This window comes from Bubalus kerabau, chromosome 1 (genome assembly GCF_029407905.1).
Source record: "Bubalus kerabau isolate K-KA32 ecotype Philippines breed swamp buffalo chromosome 1, PCC_UOA_SB_1v2, whole genome shotgun sequence".
Taxonomy (NCBI): domain Eukaryota; kingdom Metazoa; phylum Chordata; class Mammalia; order Artiodactyla; family Bovidae; genus Bubalus; species Bubalus kerabau.
The window spans coordinates 204,066,611-204,074,338 of NC_073624.1; positions in this window are offsets into that span (position 1 = coordinate 204,066,611).

Consider the following 7,728-nt stretch of genomic DNA (forward strand, 5'->3'; position numbering starts at 1 on the left):
TAATGGCTATTCTGACTGATAGTTAAATTTCTTCATGTAATCTCCTGACTTATGCAACCGTTCACAGGTGGGAATTCCTATGCATTAGTTTTCTTAACCACATACTTTGCGGTTAACATTTAAGGAAGGATATTGCTAGCTAACATTTCTGCCTGTACGCTGTGTCCTGTGAATCATTTGTGAAAAAGGGCCACATCATGTTCCTTTTGTCCCCAGCACTGTATATAATGCTTGGTACGTGGGAGGTGCTGAGTAAATGCTGCTTATTTCTACCTGGGCTCCACTGAAGAGCTCTGAGGAGTTCTGTAAGTTCATCAGTTGGAGTATATCTAAGTACTAACTTGATATAGATAACAAATTACAGGTTATGATAAATTTAAGATCACTCCATAGCAATATTGCATGAGTAATGGAAACTGTAGAAGCTGCCTGTCTCTACTTGTGGCTCAGTGAACTACAAAATACTTTATTCTAGTTGAGGAAGTTGATCAGCATTGAAGGAAAGCATAAAGAAGAATCCTGGCTTTGAAGATTTCAGAATCACACGTGCTGAGCCCCTCTGTCTTCTCTGTCCCGGGATGCATTCGTTTCCATATTATGTTCTGTATATTAAGCCTCTTAGGGATTAAGCAAAGTGCATTTGTTTGCATGTATGTGGGAGTATGATAGTCTCAAAATCCACATTTAATGGATATCTTGTCCTCTTAGTTCTATAGTGTTTGTATGTACATTAAAACATAGCTTAGCTAAGAGTAATTATTTGCTTTTTCCACTTTCCCCCTGTAAGTATGAAGAAATCAGGCCCAGGCTTCTTGAAGATTATGCTAGCAGCCAAATCAAAGTCAAATGGCTATCATTAAAAATCACAATAATCCAAATTATAGTAATCAAATAATTGGGCGTTAGGTCAGTGAATTCAGGGAAAGATCAGCTTCAAATTGTTACCCTGTGATGGTTACATTTCCTCTCGAATTCAATATATAGAAGTAGATTAATTTTCACCAGGTCTTCTGAATGAAAGCTGGTGGGATTAGAAGCTAGTTTTTCCTCTCTGGTATGTTACTTATGTTGTTTGAGTATTTTTCCTCCCTCTCAGTTCTTCATAAAGATTTGATTCCCCATTGTAACTGATTCCCCATTGTACTTTGGGAATGCATATAATTAAACTAATTTTTAAAAATTAATGGAACAGAAGCACTGACTATAGTTTTTTTATTCCTTTTCATATCCTTCAGTTATAAATCTATTTCCCATGCATTGTCACCAGAATCACACATTGTGAAACGTTATGACTTCATTTTAGGATGATTTCTTTAAGGTATTCTATTAGAAACTTGTGAAAACGTGCCTCTGAACATAATGTTTTCACACAGCATGTATACTATTAATTTTTTGAAAATGCACTTTCTAAAACCTGTTACATGTGTCATTCTATGATGGAAACATTTACTCCTGGAAATGGTGTTAAGGCCATAAAGACAAGCAGCCCCAGAAGCTGTGTCATGACTTTTACCTTATCTGTATGTACATTCTCTCCTGCCAAACACCAGCTTTCATCAAGTTCACAAGTACACGACAAGCCAATGGCAAAATCAGGCTTTTGAAAGTTCATTTTGGGAATTGGCATTTTGTTTGAGCCCTTCCCTACCATATTAGTCATTTTGGGCTGCCTTACCATGGACTGACTGTCTTCAACAACAGGAATCTATTCCTCATTGTTTTGGAGGCTGGGAAGGCTAAGACCAAGGTTCCAAGGTAATTTGGTTTCCTGGTGAAGACTATCTTTCTGTTTTGAAGAGGTTCATGTTTTTGCTGTGACTTTATATAGAGGAGAGAGAGGGAGAAAGACAGCTAGGGAGACAGAATGTGAGAGCAAACACTCTTTTGTTTATTCTTATAAGGGTATTAATCTCATCTTGAGGGCCTCATCTAAGCTTAATTATCTCCCAAAGCCCCATCTCCAAATACCATCACATTAGGGGTCAAGACTTCAACATATGACTTTGTTGTGTGTGTGGGTAGCACAATTTAGTCTACAGTGCATACTCTAACTGTTAAAGCTATAATAGAGGACAAATAGTTCAAGGGAATACAAATGTGAACTTGACTCCACTCTTTCCTCCAGGCTTAGCCTCCTTATATCTCTTCAGTTCATCAAGCTTCCTTTCCATTGTACACTCTACCCATCCTACCTGTGCTCAGGCCAGTCCCTCTGTTGGTCTTTGCTCCTGCCCCATCATTCATGTCTAAATTCTACCTGTCCTTCAACATATATCTCAAATGCTAGCCCTTTTAAGCATTTTCTGCTGCTCACAACCAGAAATCATTTATTCAACACTCTTGTGGCCCTGGCCTCTGGAATATGCCCCCTTGAGGCCCTACCATTTAAAAGTATGTATTACTCTTACTCACATGAGAATCTGCCCTTCTCCTTTAATGGCAGCTGGATTTTAGTCAGATACGGTAAGACAGGAAGAGCACAGAAATGATTGTCATGAAGACAGAAGTTTTATCACACTCACAGTCCCCTGGATACGGGCACAGCACAGCATGTACGGCTGCATGGGAAGCAAGGAGCAAAGATGAGCAGGCAGAGATAGGGCGGGGGTAGTGGACTGGAACCTTCCTAAGGCTTCCACAGGAGGACAGAAGAGAAGCTGGGGAAGCAGGTATAGGATTTGGGGTAGTTTGAATGGTTGCTGTGGGCTCTGGGTTACTGGGGCTGTAGGCTCTAGGGGCTCCCAGGAAAGTTGTTTTCCTTAACTCTGTAGAAATTAACTGGTTCTGGGAGGGGCAGTCTCTCTTGGTTCATCGAAGCTTTAGATATCAGAGCATCAAAAATAGAGAAAGTAAGAAAGTACAGTTAATATGTTTTCCTTTGTTCAAAATCCCTCTTAAATAGCTCCATTAACAGAGGAGTTTATTGGGAAGATCAGGAATGAGGATTCTTGATGTATGAAACCTTAATAAAATCACATTATCAGGTCTTGATGATAGGAGGCTGAGGTGGCTGGGGCTGGAAGGTTGTAGAGATACATTCTCAGAACCTCCATCTTTTGTTCTCTTGCCTCCTTCTCTCCCTTCATGCTTCTTCCCACTTCTCATGGACTGCTCTACCCTCTTACCCTAGATTTTTTTCTTCCTTGCAGCTTTTTCCTACTTGTGTTTCTTTCTTCTCATTATTTTCATATAAATTTCCACTCTGATCCCTCATGGCCATATTCTGGCTGTGTCCTCATTGGTACCAACCTTCAGCTGCTGCAGACACATTGATCCTTTCCATGCTACAGGGTCTACATTTCTAGGAGTGGTCTGTGTTTGACTTTGTAGCTTGGTAGAGCAAAGCTTGTGGGACCTAAGTAGATAGGACAGTTTCCCTAAGAAGAAGTGGTGGGTGTGGCAGGGTCCATGATTAACACATGTGATCAGTGTTTAGTTTAAGAAAGGAAAAAACTCACAGACTTTCATCCTTAAGAAGCTCCACTCTAGAATAGGGGAAATGGTTCATATGAACAATGTCATTCATGTGAAAAGCTCTATTGTTGTTCAATTGCTCAGTCATGTCCAACTCTTTGTGACCCATGGACTGCAGCAAACCAGGCTCCCTGTCTATCACCATCTCCTGGAGCTTGCTCAAACTCATGTCCATTGAGTTGGTGATGCCATTCAACCATCTCGTCTTCTCATCCCCTTCTCCTGCCTTCAATCTTTCCCAGCATCAGGGTCTTTTCCAGTGAGTTGGCTCTTTGCATCAGGTGCTCAAAGTATTGGAGCTTTAGCTTCAGCATCAGTCCTTCCAATGAATATTCAGGACTGATTTCCTGGTTTGATCTCCTTGCAGTGCAAGGGACTCTCAAAAGTCTTCTCAAATACCACAGTTGAAATGTGAAAGTGAAAGTCGCTCAGTCATGTCTGACTCTTTGCTACTCTATGGACTATACAGTCCATGGAATTCTCTAGGCCAGAATACTGGAGTGGGTAGCCTTTCCTTTCTCCATGGGATCTTCCCAACCCAGGGATCAAACCCAGGTATCCCGCATTCAAAACCATCAATTTTTTGGCACTCAGCCTTCTTTATGATCCAACTCTCACATCCATACATGACTACTGGAAAAACCATAGCTTTGTCCATATGGACCTTTGTCGGCAAAGTAATGTCTGTGCTTTTTAATATGGTGTCTTGGTTTGTCATAGCTTTTCTTCCAAGGAGCAAGCATCTTTTAATTTCATGGCTGCAGTCACCATCCACAGTGATTCTGGAGCCCAAGAAAATCAAGTGTGTCACTGTTTCCATTGCTTCCCCATCTCTTTGCCCTTAAGTGGCAAATAGAAAGATCTCTATGCGGAATAGCAAATATGGATATAAGGATAAAATTTAAAAAAAAATTTTGTTTGGAGTATAGTTGATTTATAATGCTTTAATTTCAGGTGCACAGCAAAGTGAATCAGTTACTTATTGGAAGTGATAATAATAACATCAGTAATAATAATATCTAACATATGTATTACTTATAAGATGCCAGTAAATTGTTACAAGTCCTTTATATATGTGTCTTCATTTAGTCCTCAAAACAGCCCTGTCAATGGCTTTATTAATATAATCATCATACAGATCATAAAGCTATAGCACAGAGGTTATTTGCCCAGGAACACACAAATAGTGTCATAGCTGAGATTCAAACCCAGAAATTCTGTCACAGGTTTATATTGATAACACTATATATACTCCCACTATAAATGGGCAATATTTTCCATATTATTCGGATGTGACATATCAGACTTCATACTGGAATAGCTAAAGGCCTGTATATGAAGCAATTCAGTAGTCTACTTGCAGTATTCCATATTCTTCTGATGAAAACTTGTCTGAATATTAGTAAAGTTATTACTGTTGAGAAGTGACTTTAAGGAGAGAATAAACATATATAAGAATACAAAGATTATGTGGTTCGTATGCACAGTTGATATTTTTAGAGACATTCATAGCTTTCAGGGAATGGACATTTGGGGAAACACACATAATTGTACTGGTGACTTAGGCTAACTTTTCTGCAGGAAGGATAAGAACTGCCATATTAACAGGATTCTCTTGCCTCTTGTTGGGACACGACATAGCCTTCCATGGGGAAAATATTCAATTGACAAGCAACTGGAAGTTTCATTTCATGAATTTCGCTGAAACAGTCACAATATCAACCCTGCCTTGTTTAAACAAAAGAGCTCTCTCCAGCTCTCAACCCAAACAAACAGATGGTGAGCTAGTACTTTCTATACACATTGCTACTCATGTATGTTTTCCAGCATCTTGGCTTCCCGGGGATGCCACTGCTGGTGTAAATATGTCATTGATAATTTGTCAGTTTGCCCTACTAATGACAGGAACTGTGACTATCAAAATGATTAAAAAATTGTCTAAGCAATAGCTGTCAACTCAGAAATTTTTAAGAGTATCGTCGCAGTGGAACAAATATGAGGACAGCAAGTTGATCTGGATCTTAATAGGTACCCCTTTAACTACATAGAGGTCATATAATTCCCACTGATGGCTTATAAGAGAAGCCCTATGAGTTCAATGATTTTCTGATGTGGGTATATGTGGGGAAAAAAAAGGCTTCCATCAACATTATAAAGTATTATAGAAGTTCATCTTTTCATTGCTATTATTTTCTGTTTTTTTCTTATTATGTGTATGCATGTCCCAAATCTAATATACAGAGAGAAACTGTTCTTTAAAAAAAGAATTATTTTTCTTTTGTTGAACCAAGAGGGAATGTCACCTTTTAAAAGTAAGTAGACTCCATGCCATGTTTTGTTTGTTTGCTTCATGTATACAATGAATTCAGCTGTGTGCCTTGAACAAACCAAGAGACACATACAATCATCTCAAGAAATACACTGAGTTGAAAGATTTACAAACAGAAAACAACCCAAGGAAAAATAAATAGTTGATTATGCTGTTTCAGAAGCTGGATCAAGAAACAGGGAGTAAAATTAAAAGATATATATTTACAGTAGACAACAACAACAACAAAAAAAGAGAAAAATCTCCATTTTGAAAGTCACTCCCATATTATAAAGAAATTGATAATAGTCTCTTGCAGTAATCTGGAGTTGTTTGAAAATACTTTAGTATATTCCTGAAAAATCACTAAAATTTGTTGTGCATATAATTCTATTTCAGCTCCTTCCAAACTGCCTAGATTTCTCCTTTTATTTATTAGTTTGATGATGCTGTTAACAAAAACCACAACTATATCCCAAATAATGTCCTGGCCTAGAAACAAGATATATAAACTGCAAATAAATGTATTTAGAAAGATATTAGTATCTTGCATCAAAAGTACATGTTAAAATATTGTTGCAGTGGTCCTTTGAAAAGGAAGTTGGTTTTGTTACTTTATTTACCTATTAGCTTTTATTGTAGACTGTATTATATTTTGACAGTTCTGCAGTAAAACTGTACTCTGATGCCACTTAGGACTGCAGAACGGTGCTAAATTCTTAGATAATGGAATAAAATTGCTTGGAAAACACATGTTTACGTCAACTGTGGTTTGTCCAGTTTGGTTTAGAAGTGACTTTGCCTCACAGGGAAACAATGCAATTCCATAAAAGAGTAATGATTTTTTTTAAAAATGGGAAAAGTTGTTGAAAATGTCACTTTTACCTTCTAGAGAGTAAATGTGGCAGTCTATGAGAGAAATCTTAGCCTGGAGGGCAGTCATCTCCTACAGAAAATGTAGTGAGGTGAGTGCATTGTGAGTTGGCTGCACAGAAGTGCCTTCATTTTACTTTTATTTATTTATTTTTATCAAACAACAATGATCATGTAAATGTGATTTAAAATATGGTGTCAGTTTCAGGTATCTAGCAAAATGATTTGGATATCTGTCTATCTATCTATGGCTTTCCTGGTGGCTCAGATGGGAAAAAATCTGCCTGCAATGCAGGAACCTAGGTTCAATCCCTGGTCAGGAAGATACCCTGAAGAAGGGAATGGCATATATGTATATATACACACACACACACACACACACACACTTTTTCTGATTCTTTTCCCTTATAGGTTATTATACAATATTTAGTAGAATTCCCTGTACTATACAGTAGGACTTTGTTTACCATATATAATAGTATAAATATATATAAATATGTATATATTAATCCCAAACTCCAAATTTATCCCTCCCTCTCCTGCCTTTCTCCTTTGGTAACCATAACTTTGTTTGCTGTATTTGTGGGTCTATTTCTGTTTTGTATTTAAGTTCATTCATATCATTGTTTCAGATTCCACATATAAGTACTGTTATAGGATATTTGTGTTTCTCTGCCTTCCTTTACTTATTCACCTATGATAATCTCTGGGTCCATGCATTTTGCTGCAAATAGCATTATTTCATTACTTTTTATGACTGAGATATATTCCATTGTATGTATGCACCACCTCTTCTTCATCTGTCCCTTTATCAATGGGCATTTAAGTTGTTGCCCTGTCTTGGCTGTTGTAAATGGTGCTTCAGTGAACACAGGGTGCATGAATCTTGCTTTTCTCGGGCCTCCTACTGGGCCTTGGGGAAAAGCTCCAGTCCATCAAAGGACCTTGTTTCTTCGTCTCAGATCCCAGCTCTCCCATTAGCACTACAAACGGGGAGCATTTCCAAAGGGGCAGGTATTCTTGTGTAGCTTCTTACTGGTCTTCAGTATCCTAGCAGGCTGCTGAGGGGATTG